This window comes from Chrysemys picta, chromosome 5 (assembly GCF_011386835.1).
Source record: "Chrysemys picta bellii isolate R12L10 chromosome 5, ASM1138683v2, whole genome shotgun sequence".
Lineage (NCBI taxonomy): Eukaryota > Metazoa > Chordata > Testudines > Emydidae > Chrysemys > Chrysemys picta.
The window spans coordinates 25378950-25399495 of NC_088795.1; the positions used below are offsets into that span (position 1 = coordinate 25378950).

The 20546-nt window shown below is 42.5% G+C and overlaps 1 protein-coding gene across 7 annotated transcripts in view; it reads left to right on the top strand.

Moving 5' to 3' along the window:
- Nucleotides 1-20546, top strand: part of SPARCL1 (SPARC like 1) — a 208496-nt gene that overhangs the window by 117654 nt on the left and 70296 nt on the right. For 2 of the 7 annotated variants that reach the window (XM_065596120.1, XM_065596127.1), the window contains exons 7-10: nt 345-462; nt 704-790; nt 8523-8572; nt 13475-13553. The gene's annotated coding sequence lies outside the window, so the exon portion shown is untranslated. The remainder of the gene's footprint in view (nt 1-344; nt 463-703; nt 791-8522; nt 8573-13474; nt 13554-20546) is intronic. The other 5 variants (XM_065596122.1, XM_065596121.1, XM_065596124.1 and 2 more) reach the window with 5 other exon arrangements.

Genomic DNA, 20546 nt, shown 5'->3' on the forward strand with positions numbered 1-20546 from the left:
ATGATTATGAGACACTTTTTTATCAATATTTTTCTGTGAACTATCCAAGCTTGTAAATGAAAGGTCAATTTCTGACATTCTTAATCCTGCTGAGTTATCTTTTAATCTTCCCCTTAATAACCACTTTCTGAGTGCTAGTGATGTGATCCTTCCTGCGGCATCTCTGCCTCCTTCATTGTCTCCCTGTTTATTTTCAAAAATGCTCTGAAAACACCCCTCCTTTTCCTTATTTATACCTCATAATGTCCTCTGCTGTTATGTCTAACTTTCTACATAATTTTGGAATAAAGTTTGTATGAAAGATGATATGCAAAAAATAGTTTCACTGTATAACTTTATTTTAGTGCAAGCAACCAGCAAGCTCATATGGACAACTCATAATCTATATGACAGGATGCAACTGGTGCAAGCAACAGACAAAGAAGGTGGGGTGAGTTGGAAGGATGAAGTGACGATAAGGAGGTACGTGTGTGCATGATGATCTGTATGATCAAGAGCACATGATGAAATCTGTGTGTAACCCAATAACCTCTTGAAGCCAAGGGGATGCATACAGATTACAGGGATCTCCTGTATGTACATTATAGTTCACCAACAAGTGCCATGTGAGGCCTCAAATAAAAGCCAATGTCATCATAGCAAAACGTATGGATGGATGTTTTTCAAGGAGTTATGTACATATAATGAACATTATGTTCTTTAGATCTGCGACGAGAGACTGGTCACCAGCAAAAGTGAAAAACTGCTTTTCTGTCAGACAAGAATTATTTAGCTATCTGGCTGTTTGCAAGTAAGTTAAGTACTGCATGGTTCAAATGGGTCTCCTCTCACCAGTCTAAACCAGATCCTACTGAAGGATTGTAAATACGTCCGAGAGAGAGAAAGGTAACTGGAAGAAGCAACTTGCAGGGGGGGACCCTATCTTGAGGTGCACATCAAAGGTTTGCTCTGTTATATCTGGGGGGACAAAACAGGCATCCTGCCATCCTTCATCTAGGAAGTAAATAGAGTGTGTTTGCTTCATGAAAGAAGGGGTCTCAACCAGGCTTGGCTGGAGAGAACTTTGGGTGAGACAACCTCCTGTCTAAAGAAGCTTAACCTGTTAGTTAAGTTTAGTCTCTAGAAAGCGTGTTATGATTTTGTTTTATATGTAACCATTTGTTTCCAATATTCTTACTCACTATCCCTTGAATCTCTGTTCTTTGACAACAAACTTAACCTTGTTTCACTATAAATATAGCTCAGTGCTGTGGCGTTAATCTAAGTGCGGGTCCTGAGCTGAATCTTACAAGCCGGTGTTTTCTGTTCCTTTGGGAACAGTGGGCCTGGTAATTCTGTGAGTGTCCAATGGATAAGGGGCTGTACACTGCAGGGAAGACTCTGAGGACTCGGGGGTTGGTGTGTGCCTCAGAGAAAGCCCTGTGGAGGTCTAGAGGGACCGCTTGTGCTGCCAGAGGCTGTTGGTGTCAGGGAATTGCTCCACATGCATTGTGAGTGCTTTCAATTTCCCCAGTAATTGGGTGTCTGGTATAACTGCCTGACGTGGAGCCAAATCATGCTCTTATGGGAGTTGTGACATTGAGATTCGTGTGGGCAGGATGAGGCCCTTAACGGGCACAGAATGGATTTTTATCCACATTGGTAAATGAGGCACACAAAATTGCCCGGATTTTTTAAAAAAGTTTTTGAGGCAAATGTAGTTCACATCAGTGCATTGATTTCAATGGGGGTAGTGTTAGCGTACAGGAGAGCAGAATATGGGGTGAAATGCTGGCCTCATCGATAAAACTGCCATTGATGTCCGGAGAGTGAGATTTTCAGCCTTGGTGTTTTGTTTTGTATTAGGACAGGATTCTTGAAAAGGGGTTTCATTTTAAAATAGAATATTAGAGGTTTTTAAGGGTTTTGTTGAACTGAATCTACCTGAAAGATCGAGCTTCCGCAGATGCATTGTCTCTGTATTCCTTATGGGAGTGAAAAACATGTTTGACAATTACTGTAAGCTACGACTTGGGGATACACAAGGAGAACATATGTTAAGTAAGAATTATTATTTATATTCCAGTAATGCCTTCAGGCCTCCATCTGCTAAGTGTAGTACACCTAGTAAGAGACAGTCCCTGAGCCTACAGTCTAAATAGACAAGACAGACAATGGCTCAGAGAAAGGAAATATTATCCCTGTTTTACAGATGGAGAACAAAGTCAATGGAAAGACACCCACTGACTTCAATGGACTGTGGATCAGGCTCAGAGCGATTAAGCAACTTGTCCAAGGTCAAAAGAAAATCTGTGGCAGAGCCAGAAATTGAACCCAGCTGTTTTGATTCCAAGCCCAATGCCGTAGGCATAAAACTCCCCTTTCTCCAGTACTTCCAATACTGTTTTAATACAGTCACGTTTCTGACTAAACTGCATTTTGATTTACACAACCCAGATTTTTTGAACAGACAAGGAGACTGGCATATGCCATTTGACTGGTAAATGTATCCCTTGTGCCTAGGTCAGACATAAAAATTGCTAAGCTGACATTAACCTTGGAAAAAATAGTTTTGCACATTATGCATATACATGTACACATATAATAAGCACCCTAAAATTAAAGTAGTCATTATGCTATCGAAAAATGAAGGTTTGAAAAGAATTCAGGCCATAATAAAATTAACGAGTGCTTTCCAGGCAGAGGCAGAGCAGGGTTTCAAATGGGAGAGGATTGTTGTCACCGTTCAGTTATAAACTTTGTGCTTGTTTGTAGAGATTTAATCACTTATGCTAAAAAAACCTGTGGTTCTCTTCTACCTTGTATTTTAGGTATAATAACATGGATGGCAAACCACTTAGTAACTCTGCTGTTATGAAAATAATTGTGGGAAGCAGCAAATTTACCATACATTGCCATACATTTTATGTTTTAAAACTGCAAAGAACAAAATTCACTCACAGATTAAACCCGTTGCCAGTTTGCATCAGGCATAAATTTGGCCCAGCAATCTTCATTATACTTAGTATTGGTGACATTCATTCTTGTACAAAGAATAATCACAAGGTCTATGCATCACTGAGTGGAATGTAGGCCTTGTGTTGGATTAAAGCATGTAAGCCAAATTTTTCAAAAATAAGGAGCCTAAAGATAGACTCCTAAATCCATATTTACGTATCTAAGGGTGGTTTTTTCCAAAGCACCCAAGTGACTTAAGAAAAAATGTTTTTTAATTTGTTTTTTGAAATGTTGATCATTTTTTTTTTTGTTTTTCATAAAATGTTTGTCTTTGAGGGGTTTTTTTTGTTCTCCATTTTTTTTTTTGTTTTAGAGAAGGGGGGAAGCCAGGAACTCCACACCCCCCCCACACCCAAAAAAAACCCCAAGTCCCCAAACACTTATTGAAACATTTTTTAAAAAAAAAAATTCTGGATTGTGAGAATAATTTGGTTTCTGTCAAACAAACAAAAAAACTTGGAAGGAAACTAAAATTTTCTATAAGAATTTTCATTTCTTTCAGAAAGATCTTTTTGGTCAAAAAAAAAACTTTTTATGAGGCAGCTCAAAGCAATCCTACATTTGTGAGTGCACAATTGTCAATTGCTCGCGTAAGCACCACTTTTAATGTGCAGTTCTCCATCTGTGCAAGCAAATTCAGGGCTTGCTAGTGCAACTGATGCATGTACAAAGTTTACAGGTGAATGTTAGATGCCACCCTTTGAATATTTGATTGTATCATGCCTGAACACTCGCAGGCTACATGATTGGGTCTTTGGAAATATGTGAAATAATAAGTATGTTGTTTTTCAAATAATCAGTTCTGTTGACTTTTTATTTGGGGCATAGTGCAACTGTTTTTCTGCTATGAGGAAAACAGAGCTGTATTTAAAGTTAAGTAAGAACCAGACCTCTATTGGTGAAAAGCAGACCTCTTTTATCTGAAGTCAGAAAAGTTCCAGCTATGTATAAAATGCTTGCAGCAATGGGATTCTTTAACTATATCACTGTATATGACTATACACAAATGACTTTTGTTCAGCGGTTCGTTGATTATATTCTATTATAGTCAATACTTATGTTAAGAAGTCATAACTTATCTGCTTCAACAAAGGAAATACATTTACTCTAGGTAGTATTTTGCAGAGCAAGGAGGGGGGGGGGGAAAGTCCCTCCTATTCTTAACATCTCTCCTCACCCCCCAACCCCTTAGCAGAAATAAATACTAGACCAAACACGTCTCGGATGCACAGATTTAGAAAGCAGGAAGACAGCACAGGCAGTATGATAAAAAATGATATGGCTCAGTACTGTGTATTCTGGGCTCTCACAGGTTACTTACACACAAACATACACACTAAACGTGGGAGGAGGATTAAACTGGGTTAAGCAAATAAACATAAATCAGTGAAATGCACATGATAAGCTCTTCAGGTTTGCAACCTCACATTGCTTTTTAGGTTAAAGGGACACTCACAAGTTAAAAATCCTGGAGCCTGATTCTCCTTGTGCTTACTCCATTTTTACACCGGTATGAGTCGGTTGATTTCAGTGGAATCACTCCTGATTTACACCACTGTAAATGTGCAAAGAATCAGTGGTGATGAGCTCAATAGAAATGCCTAAAATAAATCAGTGGTTGCATGCAGTGTTACCCTAGCTGTGTTGGTCCCAGGATATGAGAGAGACAAGGTAGGTGAGGTAATATCTTTCTTTAGTGGACCAACTTCTTTAAGTGAAAGCTTGACCCTTCCACCAACAGACGATATCACCTCAACTAGCTTGTCTCTCTAAAATAAATCAATATTTTTAAAAAAGCAAATGTATTTACCTTTGTTATTAATAAAGCAGATATTGAATTAAAACGGCACCTTTTATGCTATTGTTCCCCCCCCCTCCCCCCCAGCTTAGGCAGTGAAAATAAGATGGTCAGTTTCACCTCTATTTCTGTTCAGGTTTCACTTTCTGGCTGTCATAGGTTTGCACAGTGCTCTGATGATTGAGTGGTTATTTGTTTAAAGTAGCTTTTCCCATTAGAACGGACAACAAAGTAATGGAAATATTTCTCTTGGTTTAAACTTTTGTAAACACTTGTTTTTTTCAAAACGAACATCAACCAGTGTCCCTTTAAATTCCCAGATACTATTTCTGGCTAAATCACTGTATTCAATTATATTTACCAAAAAAAAAAAAAAAGTTAGAAAAATATTGAAAAATATATATGCATCCTGCATTCCTGCCTAAAGCATCAGGTACTATGTTTGCTAGATAAAGTAATAACAAAATTAGTCCTGAAACTTAATGTACAAACACAAACTTTTAACAAAAATAGAGCTGTTTGCAAATATTTCAAGTTGGTTTTTCCATATGTCAAATAATGTGGGCACAGATGTCCCACCAGCAATCACTCAAGGGTGTGGATGTGGTGGCTTAGAGGAAATAACACCACAAAAACAAATCAATGGCCTGCCTCTAAAATTATTTATGACCATTGAAGTGGTTTTTCATGAAGAACTTTATGCTATTTTTGCCTATTTAACATCTTTAAATCTGTTAACATTACGTACTGCGTGGCATAAGTGAATGGTAAAGAACTGAGTCCCTACTAATATGGGGGTAATTGCTGGTGATAGGGTAGGGAAGTTGTCTTTACACCTGCACTTTTACATACCTAACAGCGTATCACAGTGTTTAGGACAGCAGTCCTAAAAGCAATGCCACTACACTGAGGTTAAAGGGACAGAAATCCACATTCACCAGTGGACAACTAGTGACCACTCTCCTATTGTGATGATCTGTGACTCATTAAGCAAAATCTCCAGTAAGTTTTAGCCACAGAAGCCAGACCTTGCAGAGTCCATCCGCAGCAGTTGGCAGCAAATCAGTCCCTGCAGATTCCCAGCAACCACACACTAGGGATTACGGGGCAGATTTTCAGGAGTTCAGCACCCAGCAGCTCACACCTTGACACTTACAGCCAGATTTACAAAAGTTCTCAGTCTCCCAATGTGCTGAGCTCATTCCGAAAATCTGCCCACTTGCTTCACTGCCTAAGTGGGTGCTGAGCTTTTTTCGAAAAATCTGGCCCTGATTGTGAGTGCCAACCCTGTGGGGCTTCATTCCCCAGAACATGGTGCTGCAATCTGCAGTCAGCGCCTCTTCCTTTGTCTCAGAAACTGGACTGAGCTTTAAGGAGGGGGTGGGAATAGAGCAGCGCTGGATCAAGCTGACCCCCAAGTTTCATACTTCGCAGCGTCTCATCTGACCCCTGTTGAATCAAAAGTTGCAAAGGCACAATCTGCCAGTTCCCAGCAGGAAAGACTCTGCTACTGTTTCAACCCCTCCGTTTAATTATAAATATGCTGCTATCAAACACAGCAGGCAGAAAAAAACACAACCCAGTTAGGCAGTGCAAAGGCAGCGAGGGTATGTCAGCGCTGTGATGTAACACCTGCAGCTGGCCTGCATCAGCTGACTTGGGCTCATGAGGCTCAGGCTAGGAGGCTATACAATTGCAGTGTAGGCATTCGGGTCCAGGCTCCAGCCCCAGATTACACTGTAATTTTATAGTCCCACAGCCCAAGCCCCACAAGCCCCAGTCAGGCCAGCCACAGGTATTTCATTGCAGTGTAGATGTACCCTGAGTGGCCACTGCATGATGGAGCTGCACTATCCTCTTACAATTGTGTCTTCATTTAGGGCCATGCGCTGCCATTGATTATTCCTTGTTTGCTTAATGCAGAACTCCCACTGGCATCAATGGAAGTTCTTGTCTGCCTGGCCTGATCAGAGAGACAGCCCTGAGAATGAAATAGAAAGTGCATATTGTGAAGGAAGTGCCTGAAATGTTTTATGAATCTTGTACACTCCATCTGGCTGATTGTTATTGTGGTGTTGGCTATAGGGCTCCAAAGGGTTAATTCCCACAGCCGCTAACTGCTTATAGGCAGGAAAGCAGACAGTCACTTCAGAGAGTTCCATTACTTCAAAAAGACAATGCAGGTGTCATTCCCTTTGAAGTTTGCCTCTGACCATGCTGAGTTCAACACCTGGACTTGACGAGGGAGGAAGCTAGGGAAACTGAAACTTTAGGGTGGACAAAACTCAGCCCCCAAAAGCACCGGGGTGAGAGAGAGAAGCAGAAACTGCTGCAAAGCAGGCCAAATTCCACTTCCCAGAGGTGGGGGTATCTGAGATAAAGCGAGGCCTTCCTAAACTTTAGTTAAGACAAATATGCGCATAGAATGTTTATTGTATTAAAAGCCCTTTTTCTTGTTATACTGGGATTCTGCTATTAAGATTAAACAATACTTTGTTTTGAAAAGGCTGGTTTGAGTCACTTTATTCACCACTGGTCAAAGCTCCCAAAGAGAAGACTTGCAGATGCCAAAGCCACTCAGGCCTGCTGAGTAAACACAATTGGTACAGAGGTAGCCCAGGACCCAGTCTAAGAGTGGGAGAATTCCACCTTGAGGTGAAGATACAAGGCCTGTCACTCTGAAGACCAGAGAGGTAGAGAGAGAGGTCAAAAGTGCAGCTAGCCATATTGCTTCAATTCTTAGAGAACTTTATTAGCATTTATTTAGGGTGACCAGAGGGCAAGTGTGAAAAATCGGGACAGGGAGTGGGGGGTAATAGGAGCCTATATAAGAAAAAGCCCCCAAAATTGGAACTGTCCCTATAAAATCGGGAAATCTGGTCACCCTACATTTATTTGTGATTTGTGCTTAAAGGCCCTGATTCAGTAAAGCACCGAAGTCCATGCTTAACTCAATGACAAGTGAGCCGTTGGGCTTCAGCTGCAGTTTTTCTGAGGGGAAGAACAGGGGGCTGTCTATTTTGGGCTTGATCCTGCAATCTTTACCTGGGTGAATAGTCCTACTAGAGGCAATGGGGCTTCTTCTGCGAGCAAAGCTTACTCACGTGTTGTGTTGCCAACTCTCTCAACTTCATGACGAGTCTTGCAATGCTTGGTGTTTTTCTTGGAGCCCCAACTGCTTGAATCAGGAGGTTACAAGAGACTCTCAGCTTTCATTTAAAAAGAAAAAAGCATAGTAGTAGTAGTGTCTATCCCCACATACCTGAGGTGAAAAGCTTGAAAACATGAAGGGAGTTCACCTTAAAGGCTCAGTAACAAGAAAGCAAAGTGAAAGAACCTCAGATTTTCTTTTTTTAAAATCATGATTTTTAAGCCAATCTTATGATTTTGGACCTGACTTATTATTTTTGAACATTTTGGGTTGCCTAGAGCATGTGTGAGTCACGGATACAGAATGTGGCTCTTGCTGAATATCTGGCAAGGGTTAGAGAGATTAGCAGAGCAATGAAGGAGAAAGATCTCTTTGTGTTTCATTTACAGCCTGGTCAGAAGTGTGCTCTTTTCACAATATTAAAATAGAGTTTAATAACATTAAAATAAATACAATAAATAGCAACTTTTGAATAGCTTATTACACCTTCTTATAGTGGAGTGAAAAGAAGGTAGAGGGTGAAATAGTCTTGAATATTTCCTATATAAATAATTTCATTTTACTTTTTATTTACAGGGGAAGAAAATGGTCTCTGAACATAGACTGAGGAGCATCATGTGACAATGGTAAGGAATCATAAAAAGAGTCACTTTCTTCCAATACTGTACAAGGAATTTTATTATAATAAGGAAAAAAGTATTGCTCATGAAGGTACTGTATCTTTTCCTGCTTCACTGTAGAGCTTCTGCCTAGATCTTTTTTTCAGGCCCTCCTGCTGCGGATTTAAAGGCACAGTAAACAAAGGTGTAATAGGGAGAGTTCTTTAAAAAAAATTGAAATAAAGTTCTTTTTTTTTTTAAACTACATTCCTGTGGTGTTCCGAAAATATAGCTCTGGGTTACAGAAAAAAAGAGAAAGTGACCACGTTTTTAAAAATAAAAAAAGTTCAGAAACCCTTTCCCTATTTTTTGATGATGACCACAAGCCTGTGCTATTATGTAAGAAAAAAAATAGAGCCCTCAGTGGGGGAATGGGGCGTATGTGACAGTCTCGGTGTGTGCTAAATCAGTTTGAAAGTTACTCATCCCCATTTAATTTTATCTGGCCACATTCCTGGCTCCTAAAAATACAGTTCCAGCTATGGTAGGGAAGGAGAAAGGTGACCAAATGCAATAAAGCTCAGTTTGAAAACTGGCATTTTGATTGACCACAGTATTGTGGTACTTAGACCATATTTAGAACCCCGTGCACCAGAAAGGAGGGGAAAGTTTCAAGAGCTGATTAGTGCTCTCCATTTCAGATGTAATCTAAAAAAAAAAGTGAGACTGTCAGATGAGATGCAATAACATAGGTGGGAAAGCTGGTTACGGTGCACCCTGCCATTTTGGTGTGGCTTCGTTACTGTGGTATAGTCACCTCAGAGAGTCGCTGCATCTCTTGCTCCACTCCCTGAGATCAATATGCCACAGTAATAATGGTATTTAGCTCTTGGGGGGGGGGGGGGGGAAATCTTACATTTTTAAAGAGCAGGGCCCAATCCTGTTCCCACTGGAGTCCATGGAGTTTTTGCTATTGACCCTATGTCAGTTATCCTGAATGGATTAAATTAATGGTTTCGTGATAGCCATTAAAAAATAGAGCTGGTCAAAAAAAATTCAAAATTAAGTGATCCACTTTGTTCCACAAAACCAGCATCCTACATTTTGACCAGCTATGGAGCTAGTAGAACATTTTTGCATTTCCACAAGAAAAGACCAAATTTTCTCAAAAAATGTTCCCATTATCTCAAGTAAAAAAATGGATAGTTTAATGGAATCACTGAAGTCTATCAAACTTCTGAAATGCTTTGACTATCTTGCCAAACTTGTGTTCTGTAATTTTAATCATTACACAATTGTTTCTTCTTTGATTGAAACCTGCATCTGAAAATTGGTGCAAACAAAAGGGTTAATCTTTGATTCTTCTTCAGAGAGTAAGAAACGACATAGAATTGTGGTGGGCCGTTTGCTTTGTAAGAGATGGTAGCAGAGGTAGTTAATATTCCAAAGTCTGAATACACTGTGGAGCAATTAAGGCCCTAGTCCCACAATGGGATCCAGCGGGACTGTTGAGTTTAATTGAATTATTTTGCATAGCACAAGTGTTTGCCCAGAAAGGTCTGATTTGATTACAAGAGTGTAGCATAAATTTGCTGTCTGTAAATAAGGGGCCAAATCCTCGTTCAAGCAAACCATCCACTGCAGGTCATGGTGATGGTAGATGGTGTTGCCTGAAGAAAGATTAGTCAGGACTATAGGATTTGACCTAAAGGACTTGAGTCTCCTTTCCCATTGGTGCAAATGAACAGTAACTTTGTGGAAATCAATGAAGTTACACCAGTGTATATGAGAGGAAAACCAGGCCCAAAAGATGGAAACTCCTTTAGATTTTGGGAGCAGTAGGAGAGAAATGACCTTTTTATCAAATTGCATAATCTCATTTCTAAAGCACATGGTTGAGCTGTTCTGCTAGCTTTGGGCTGGCAGGCAAGATACACAACTCACCTTTCCCTCAGTCCTCCAGGAGCGAGGAATCAGGGAGGTGTGAGGCTATAAAGAGTCCAGCCCAATGTTTTATCCTTAATGCCCCATAGTATCCAAATATGTTTCTGTTCCCAAGATCCCTAGGAAAGGTTTCATATAAAGCATACGTCTTATATCCCTTTGTAAATGTGTTTTTTTTTACAGTAATAGTCATAACTTGTCACATGACTATTGACACAGAGTGATCTGACTGGCTGCCACAGCCCTTTGCCAACGTTAAAGGATGTAACTTTTTTTCAAATACAGTACGTGTTTTCTTGGCATGAAGGACTTTTGAACTGGATTCTGCAAGCACTTACTGCCAGGTTGGGCCTACCGGGAGTAGTGCTGACTAGCCTGAATAATTCCACTGAAGTCAACAGGGCCGGCTCTGGCTTTTTTGCCGCCCCAGGCAAAAAAGCCTCCGGCCGCCCCCCTCCCCCCGTGTGGCAGGGGAGGGCGGCCGGAGCCCCGGGGGGAGGGCGGTGAGCCCCAGCCGAGGCTCTGCTCTCCCCAGCGGCCGGGGGGAGGGCTCCGGGGGGGAGGGCGGCCGGAGCCCTGGGAGGAGGGCAGAGTGCCCGGCCGGGGCGCCGCTCTCCCCGGCGGCCAGCCCCGGCGGGGGCTCTGCTCTCCCCGGCAGCCGGGGGGAGGGCAGCCGGAGCCCTAGGAGGAGGGCAGAGTGCCCGGCTGGGGCTCCGCTCTCCCCGGTGGCCAGAGCGGTGGGGGGAGGGCGGCGAGCCCCGGCCGGGGCTCCTCTCTCCCTGGCAGCCAGAGCGCCAGGGGGAGGGCAGCGAGCCCGGCCGTGGCCCCGCTCTCCCCGGAGCCGGAGCGCCACACCGTGCCGCCCCCCTCCAGGTGCCGCCCCAAGCACAAGCTTGGTTGGCTGGTGTCTGGAGTCGGCCCTGGAAGTCAATCAGCGCTATGTGAAATAGTAATAAGGCTGGGAATAATAATACCCTAGCACTTTTCAGTATATCTCAAAGCACTTTCCTAAGGAGGTGAGTATCATTATCCCTATGTTACAGATGTAGCATTGGCCCCTTGATTATCAAAAAAGAGCAGTAGCATACTGAGATGTGTATTTTGCTACCATCCTTTCATCTTCTTAATGAAATCTTTAACAAATATTTCCAACAGTCATGCTAGGGTTCTTTTCAGCATTCCTTCAGTAGTTTTACAAAAAATGGCTCTTCTTCTTCTTCTTCTCATTCTTCTGGATGAGAGCATGTTGGTTTCTTGAAACTGCTCGCAAATTCATGAAGCTTAAAGGTTTCAAAAAGACAACTTCAGTGGTTTTATTAAACTCTCTTTTTTTGTCATGTATGAAGCCGTTAACGTTATTCTCAGAATATAGGTGGATATGGATGAAAAAGAAGCATGACTTTAGCACAGTTCTCATTGTTAGGTATTCAGCATAGGCTCTGCTATCTTCAGTTGATGGCTGCAGATCCTCAAAGCTGTATACTCGTGTATAAAATAGATAGTGAGATATTGTGGAAATCCAAATAAAGCAGCAGATCAAAGTTAATGCTCTTTCAATAGTGTCTTGCAATAATTTATAGTGTACTTATTACTTTTCTTATTTAAAGCAATGTGCAAACAATCTAGTTTTCCCACTGTACCCTGGAGAGGCAAATATTATCCCTGTTTTAGAGATTGAGAGGCTTGCCATTATTATCCCCATTTTAGATGGGAGACTGAGATTTAGGGCTTGATTCTGTTGTCACACTGATATAACTCCATTCACTTCGGTGGGAATTATTCCCTATGTACAAGTGTATAAATAAGAACAGAGTCAAGCCTGGAGATTTTGTTTGATTTGCTTGGAGACACTATGGCCTAAAGGCAAAGGACTGAGAGTCAAGAGACTTGGGGTAAAACTCACACTGACTTGAACAGAACCAGGATTCCATCCCAGGTTCTAGTCATGGTTCTGTTCTGAAACTACATTGCTATGTGACCATAGGCACAATACTTAACATCTCTGTTTCTCACTTGCTCCATGTATAAAATGAAGAAATGATATTTATCTATTTCCAAGGGCTGATGTAAGTCCTAGATAAATGATTTTTGTAAGTGTTCTGTCCACTAAATCATATTCTATCTTAGAGCTTTATACTGTCACCCATCACTGTATTATCTGGGCACCTTGGAGGAATAGAGGGAAAAGATGAGGCATAGGAGAGAAACTTACTACTTTTTCTCAAACATCCGAATACTTTGGGCCCGATTTTGAGTGTTGAATGGTAGTCATGTATGTGTGTGTATGAAACAGTAGTTTTAAGCAACTTTTGCAATTCCCCGGTCCTAAGGTTGCTTTGTGTCAGGTTGGGCATTTTAATTAGGAAACTGAATAGGCCCTGCATACCCTGTTGCTGATTTAGAATTCCTGGGAGGTTAGACTCATTTCTTTATTAATGCAATTATTAAATAAGTTTGAGAGGCATTCAGAACCCGATTCCTATACCATTCCTTTCATTGTATCGTTTTGCCCAGGCTTGTTGGAGGTGTTTACACAGTAGGCCTATAAACTCAACTCAGTGTGCTCGCTGGGGCTGCATCATTTGATCTGAACAGCAGTGCCACTTGCTGGGTATCTGAGAAATCACAATGTAATTTCCTACACTGACATATTTCTAAATAACAATGCTAAATAATGGTCTGAATTAAATGGTTTCACCAAATCAATATTTTTTAATTTTTCAAGGCTTTTAAACATTTTGTGGTTTTTAATACAGTTACATAGCCTGTATCTTGAGCTAGATGCTTAATTACTTTCCACCATTTATCTAGGAGTCTCTTTTGATTAGTTCGTAAATAAAAAGTCAGATCCTCTAAAACCAAAAAGTCAATTAAGAGCTTTTTCAATGCTCGAGAGAGTATTTGAGTTCACAAATTAAGTATCGTTTTTCTTGCTATAAATAGTTAAAATTGAATTAACTTCCTTTCTGGGGCTTTAATTTGTAGATCTATTCCAACTCCCAGCAGACATACCACTCATTGGCTCCAGAGGAATTTAAATGCAATTGTATCAGCATACATCTGTGTAAGTACATCTGTCCACTAATAACATATGAGTAAGTCAAGGTCTGTCTACTGTGCATCTAATACAAATCTGCTGGACTAATGTTAAATAGTCTGTATGCTAGGTACAAGAGTTAGGGCTAGAGTCACAAAAAAACTTAGGCATGGTGACATTCAGTATCCCCATGATGCTTAACTTTTAGGCGCCTGGAAAATCATTGTGACTCACAGAGCCTGGGTTCAGTACCTAGGCTCCCTAAACAATGAACAGGGAGAGATTGGTGCCTCACAATGAGATTCACAAAGGCCAGCACACTAGGCAGCTCTTCCTTGGAGACAGGCACCTAAGTCCATGGAGGCATCTTCCTGTGCTTGGGAATCTCAGCTACAATCCTTCCCTTTTGTGGGGCAGAGAAAGAGGACCACCTCCCTTGTAACTTTTAGCTTAGTGATTAGGCTACTCACATGGGATGGGTTCAAGTGCCTGAGGGGAGCAGAGTTTGAACAGGGAACTATCCCCTCTCAGGTGATGCTCTAACCGCTGGGCTATGGGATGTCCTGAGGGGAGGTGGCCATCAGTCTCTCCAGATGAAGCTGTTCCATTGTGAATCAATAAGGAAAAAAACATTGGACCATAGAGAAAGCAGCCATGGGAATGACTGTGTAGCCTGGTGGTTAGAGCCCTCATCTGGGAGGTATGAGACCGAGCAGCCAGTCCCACTGCACCAATGTCTTTTTAAAATTATATATCCACAGTGGAACAGCTTTAACAGGAGAGACTGAGGGAACACCGTCACAGAATATCCCAGCACCCAGGGATTACGGCACTCACCCAGATCCCAGTTCAAATCCCTTTTCCCCTCAGGCAGAGGAGAATTTGAATGGGAGGGAAGGCCCCTCCTAACCCCGGTGAGCACCCTCACCACTGGGCTAAAAGTTATGAGGGAGGTCCATCGCTTCCCTTCCTCCCCGTTTCCTGGCTGTTTTGTGTAAAATCGCCTATACGGGCCCAATCTGGTAGGTGAGCTTTGAGCACACTTACTAGACTCAGCCCTGCAGGCAAATAAGGCAGAGGAACATGCATCTTCCCCAGGTTCATGCATCACTCTGGGGCTTAGGCACCTGGTGTGGGGCTGTAGTTCATATACTCAGAGGCAGAAACTCAGGTTCCTAGGGAACATTTACTGACAAATTTTTAGGGTTTGGTGGCAGCTGAGTGGGGATTTTGTTCATCCTCGTGGGGCCTGATTCTGGGATTTAAGCACCTAAAGTAGCCGGTAGGTGCCTAAGTCCATTTGTGAATCTAGCCCACACTATCTTACTTGCTGGTAGAAAAAAATAGTTTATAAGGTAAAAGGCCTTAGCCATTGATCTGAGTAATCTCTTGTTGAAAGTCCTTATTCGTTGCTATGTTGCAGTTTGGGGCTTCTTACATTAAGTTGTTCTAAGAAATTCCTAAAGCCTAGATATCACTTTAATGTTAGCACTCTGCACTCCCCCTAGAAATCTTTCCAGCGTGTTAGGGCCTGAGCCAAAGTCAAAGGAAAGACTCCCATTAACTTCAGCAGGCCCCCGATACATAGTATGCTGGATGAATTCCAACATTTACCAGGCACGTTTTATTTGTGTATACCTAATCATTCCCCCTACTATTTTACATCACTTCCCCCTAGACATGGGACTTCCACTGATTTCAATAGAGCCAGGATTACACCCTCTCTCTCTTTCAGAAAACAAACAAACAACCAAAAATTGAGATGCTGTTTTCAAACCTCCTCTGGATTAAATTGAAGATGAAGATTTTGATTCAACCTGAGAAAGAAAGACCAACATCCACACACAATGTGGAGATAAAAAAACAGGGTAGCCGTGTTAGTCTGTATTGGTTAGTGTTCCCCATACACAGGCCCAAATACTCAGAGCACTCTGAAGCAAAGAATGTGCTTTCAATGAGTCAAAGGCTATAGAACTTTGGGTTGTATCAAAATTACTCTTATAATGTATTTTGCATTTAGCAAATAATTAGATTCATAGAATAGATTTTTGAGCCATTCTATAATAGGGGTATAATTCTCTATTACATTTTATGGGTGAAATCTTGCTAGCAAGTTGAAGTATGGGCTGGAAGAATGGACTATAATGTGGATAGAAAGCTGGCTAGATAATCAGGTTCAGTGGGTAGCGATCAATGGCTCCATGTCTAGTTGGCAGCCGGTATCAAGCGGAGTGCCCCAAGGGTCGGTCATGGGGACGGTTTTGTTCAATATCTTCATTAATGATCTGGAGGATGGCGTGGACTGCACCCTCAGCAAGTTTGCAGATGACACTAAACTGGGAGGAGTGGAGGGTAGGGATAGGATACAGAGGGACCTAGACAAATTAGAGGATTGGGCCAGAAGAAATCTGATGAGGTTCAACAAGGACAAGTGCATTGTCCTGCACTTAGGACGGAAGAATCCCATGCACTGCCACAGGCTGGGGACCGACTGGCTAAGTGGCAGTTCTGCAGAAAAGGACCTAGGGGTTACAGTGGATAAGAAGCTGGATATGAGTCAACAGTGTGCCCTTGTTGCCAAGAAGACTAACAGCATTTTGGGCTGTATAAATAGGAGCATTGCCAGCAGATTGAGGGACGTGATCATACCCCTCTATTCTGCATTGGTGAGGCCTCATCTGGAGTACTGTGTCCAGTTTTGGGTCCCACACTACAAGAAGAATGTGGAAAAATTTGAAAGAGTCCAGCGGAGGGCAACAAAAATGATTAGGGGGCTGGAGCACATGACTTATGAGGAGAGGCTGAGGGAAACTGGGATTATTTAATCTGCAGAAGAGAAGAATGGGTGGGGGGGGGGATTTGATAGCTGCTTTCAACTACCTGAAAGCGGGTTCCAAAGAGGATGGATCTAGACTGTTCTCATTGGTACCAGATGGCAGAACAAGGAGTAATGGTCTCAAGTTGCAGTGGGGGAGGTTTAGGTTGGATATTAGGAAAAACTTTTTCACTAGGAGGGTGGTGAAGCACTGGAATGGGTTACCTAGGGAGGTGGTAGAATCTCCTTCCTTAGAGGTTTTTAAGGTCAGGATTGACAAAGCCCTGGCTGGGATGATTTAGTTGGGGATTGGTCCTGCTTTGAGCAGGGGGTTGGACTAGATGACCTCCTGAGGTCCCTTCCAACCCTGATATTCTATGATTCTAAATCCTGCCTCCATTGAAGTCAATAGCAACACTCCCATTGACTGAAGTGGAGCATGAATTTCACACTGTATGGTGGTTTAAAAAGTTATGCAAATGTTTTAACATTCGGTTAAATTCCAAGGGACTTTTTCACAAGAGACTACATGGGGAAACCATTGATCTTTATGCAGCACAAATCAGATCTCAATGAGCTCTACACACAGTCCTGCACAGAGAACTGTTGGCACACCAGAGGCATGGCCAGTGGATCTGTGTTCAGTGGAGCTCCAATATTTCACACTTCCAAACTTTTTCCCATGTATTCTGGTGACGTTTCTGTGTATTTTCATTCTTTTCCAGAATTTGGCCCTTGTTTCTTAATCATTTTATATCAGGAGACAAAAGTAGTTGGAGAGGCATCCATAAAACTCTGTTTGTAGTCCCGTAACCCAGATTCCATACCCCAATTCAGCAAAGCACTTGAGCACATGCTTGGTTTTAGGCATATGTATAGTCGCACTGATTTTAATGGGACTTTGCATGAGCTTAAAGTAAATTACATAGCGAAAATGCTCTGCTTAATCAGCAAATACTGACCCCATATCAAGGGGTCAGTACTCCACCCATAATGTGAGCTCATTGTTAACAAAATAAGAGCTACTTTATTTGACATTGGCTTTTCATAATTCAGATTGCATTTGCGGATTGATTTGAGTTACTGGTTGTAATTCTACAGTTTACAGATAATGTTTCACCTAAAGGTAAAATTCATGCAGTTTCATCTGCTGGTATGTTACATATATTCCAGGTATGCATGCACCTGGAAACTTGAATTTAATTCCAGAACTCAAGCAGGATTGACTCAGGATTTCTCAGAACTGGAACAATTACTGAATTTCAGTATCAAGCAAGCATGATACATCATCTGCTCTGTGATCAACTCAGAGTTTTACATCTAATTACAGAAATTAATCTAGTTGATGTGCTTTCATTTAGGAAATTTGTCCATCCTGCAGGTCCTTGCATTAAATTGCTTGCTGTCAGGGCCGGCTCCAGGCACCAGCCCACCAAGCTTGTGCTTGGGGCGGCACCTGGAGGGGGGCGGCACGGTGCTCCGGCTCTGGCCACCAGGGAGAGTGGAGCCGCAGTGGGCTCGCTGCCCTCCCCCCGGTGCTCTGGCCGCCGGGGAGAGCGGAGCTGCGGCAGGCACTCCACTCTCCCCCCGGTGCTCTGGCCGCCGGGGAGAGCGGAGCCCCGGCCGGGCACGCCGCCCTCCCCCCTGTGCTCCAGCCGGTCAGAGAGAGTGGCCCGCGGCCGGGCTCGGCACCCTCCCCTGCCGCGCTGGGGGTGGGGGTGGGGGGGCAGTGGGAGGCTTTTTTGCCTGGGGCGGCAAAAAAGCCAGAGCCGGCCCTGCTTGCTGTGAATCAGTGTCATCAAGACTACTTAACTGTCCATGTTCTTTGGTACCACAACATGTATTTGCAAGGGACCCCCTCCCACAAACACTTGAACATGCTGCTGGGATTGAACAAGAGCATCCCTTGCCCTTTGATGAGGGGAATACAGCTATGTCAACATAGGGTTAAAGCAAGTAGGGAGGGACTGCCCGAACCTGCCCTCAGCCAGGATGCTGCAGCTGGGGAGCAGCTCTAGAGTTAAGTTCCCAACATACTGGAGGTGGAAGAACTCTTACACTAGGAGACAAAAAGTAGTTGGAGTGGTGTCCATAAAACGCTATTTGTAGTCCCGTAACCCAGATTCCATACTTGTGTTCTGAAGTAGAAGATAGGTGAGAGACTATAGGTCAGACTTCTCAGCCTCCTTGCCCTGCTCCCTTCCACCATTGCCAGCTCCAAGTCCAGCTCAGCCCCCAATCCTCCTCCCACGCTACTCCCTGCAACCCCAGTACCAGCACCCAGCTGGACTCTCATTCCAACTCCCCTCCAGCTTCAGCACCCTTTGTTTGTTCTCCCTTCCCACGCCCTGCACCATCACTAAAACCCAGGTGCATTCTCAACTCTCCTTTGTCTTGTTCATTAACCTCCCTTTCCCTTCTCTCTCCATTTTCTTCTGCCATCACCAATGTGTGGCCACATTTTTGATTCTCCCTTCCTCCCAGCTTCCCCATACCACCTTCCTTCCACTGCCCCAGCCTTCAGAATGCTCCCGTCGTTGTCCTTCTCCTAACCAACACCAGAGGATGGGAGCAGGATCCAGAAGGCCTGTCACATTCTGTGCACAGGTTGGTCCTGTTACTAGCACGTCCATGCTGAGAAAGCTCCACATCCACGTTCAGAGTTGTGCTCCCCTGGGTCTTTCTACCTTCCAGTACTGGCAATAGCAGATTTAATATAATATATGGAGATATCCCTAGCTCCTAGAGATGGAAGGGACCTCGAAAGGTCATCAAGTCCAGCCCCCTGCCTTCACTAGCAGAACCAAGTACTGATTTTTCCTCAGATCCCTATATGGCCCCCTCAAGGATTGAACTCACAACCCTGGGTTTAGCAGGTCAATGCTCAAACCACTGAGCTATCCTTTTGCTAAGCTTTTAAATGATAATGATTGAATTCTGAATAGAGGTAGGTCAGTCAGGGTCAATGGTATGTGTATGTGTGCGCACCTCTGAATACAGGACTGTCCTTGCTTTGGTCTAGCATAGAGACCTCTGTACTCCCAGTACATTTAGTGGAGGCTGCAGTGCTGACATGCTGAACATCTGAGAATGGTAATAGAGCATTAGAGAAAGATGATTAGCTGATGTTGCAATAACATTCCACCTAGGATCTCTTTTTGAAAGTGGCATTTTGAAGAGGGATGCTTCAAATGCTGGCCTCCTGCTGCAAAATCAGCACAAGTACAGGGTATGAATCTGATCTCATTGGTGTGAGAGCACGTCAAAAATGACTCCACTGACTTACTTTTTACTGGTATAAAAACAGTGTGAGATCAGAATCAAGCACTATTTTTGCTTAAGTGGTTCGTCCATCTGAGTCAGCCATGCTGCAATACGTTAAAGTTATCAGTTTAGAAACCTCTTTGTTTCTGCTCACAGCAGTTAGAATCCAAATCGTGTTTCATTTTAATATAACTAATAGTAAAAACAAACCATGTGACTATTTAGTCTGGTGTTTTTAATATTAATTAGGGAAGTCAAATAGGATTATTTTTAATGTTGAAATAGTAATGCGAGCAATGCAAAAGAATACAACACATTTTCTGTACATTTATTACAAAATATTACGTACGTCCCATACTAAAGTGATACTTCATACACTGTACCTGCAGTGACTAGCTGCTTTCCTTGTTATGTGCAGTACTGGCAATTAATTTAAAGGTCATTTGGTCTGTAGTCAAATTAATTTAAAGAAGTTGTAGATGCAAATATTTGTGTAATAAATTTAAGCATCCATTCTCTCCTTAATGCTCAAACATCAGTCCTAACAATGTTGATGGACATAATGCAATCAATTATAGGAGCACATAGACCCACCACTGTGCTAGCTTTATCTTCACTGAAAAATACAAGATTTTATTTTATTTGCAAACGCTTCTCCTAACTAATATTTAGCTTTTCTTTTTTTGTACTAATTCAGTTCTAGGATCATAAATCAGCTTCTCACTGAGATTTATCCTTTTCATATTTAAAGCATCATTTTTCATTTCATTTCACATTGGGCAAACACCAGCTGAAATAGTGAAATCCCACAATATCATCATGCCCTTATTGTTCACAGAATATTTCTCAGAAGGAACAGCTGACCTTCATACGGTCTATATCAAGGGGGCCCACCTGTGGCTCCGGAGAAGTTAATATACGGCTCCTTGTATAGGCACCGA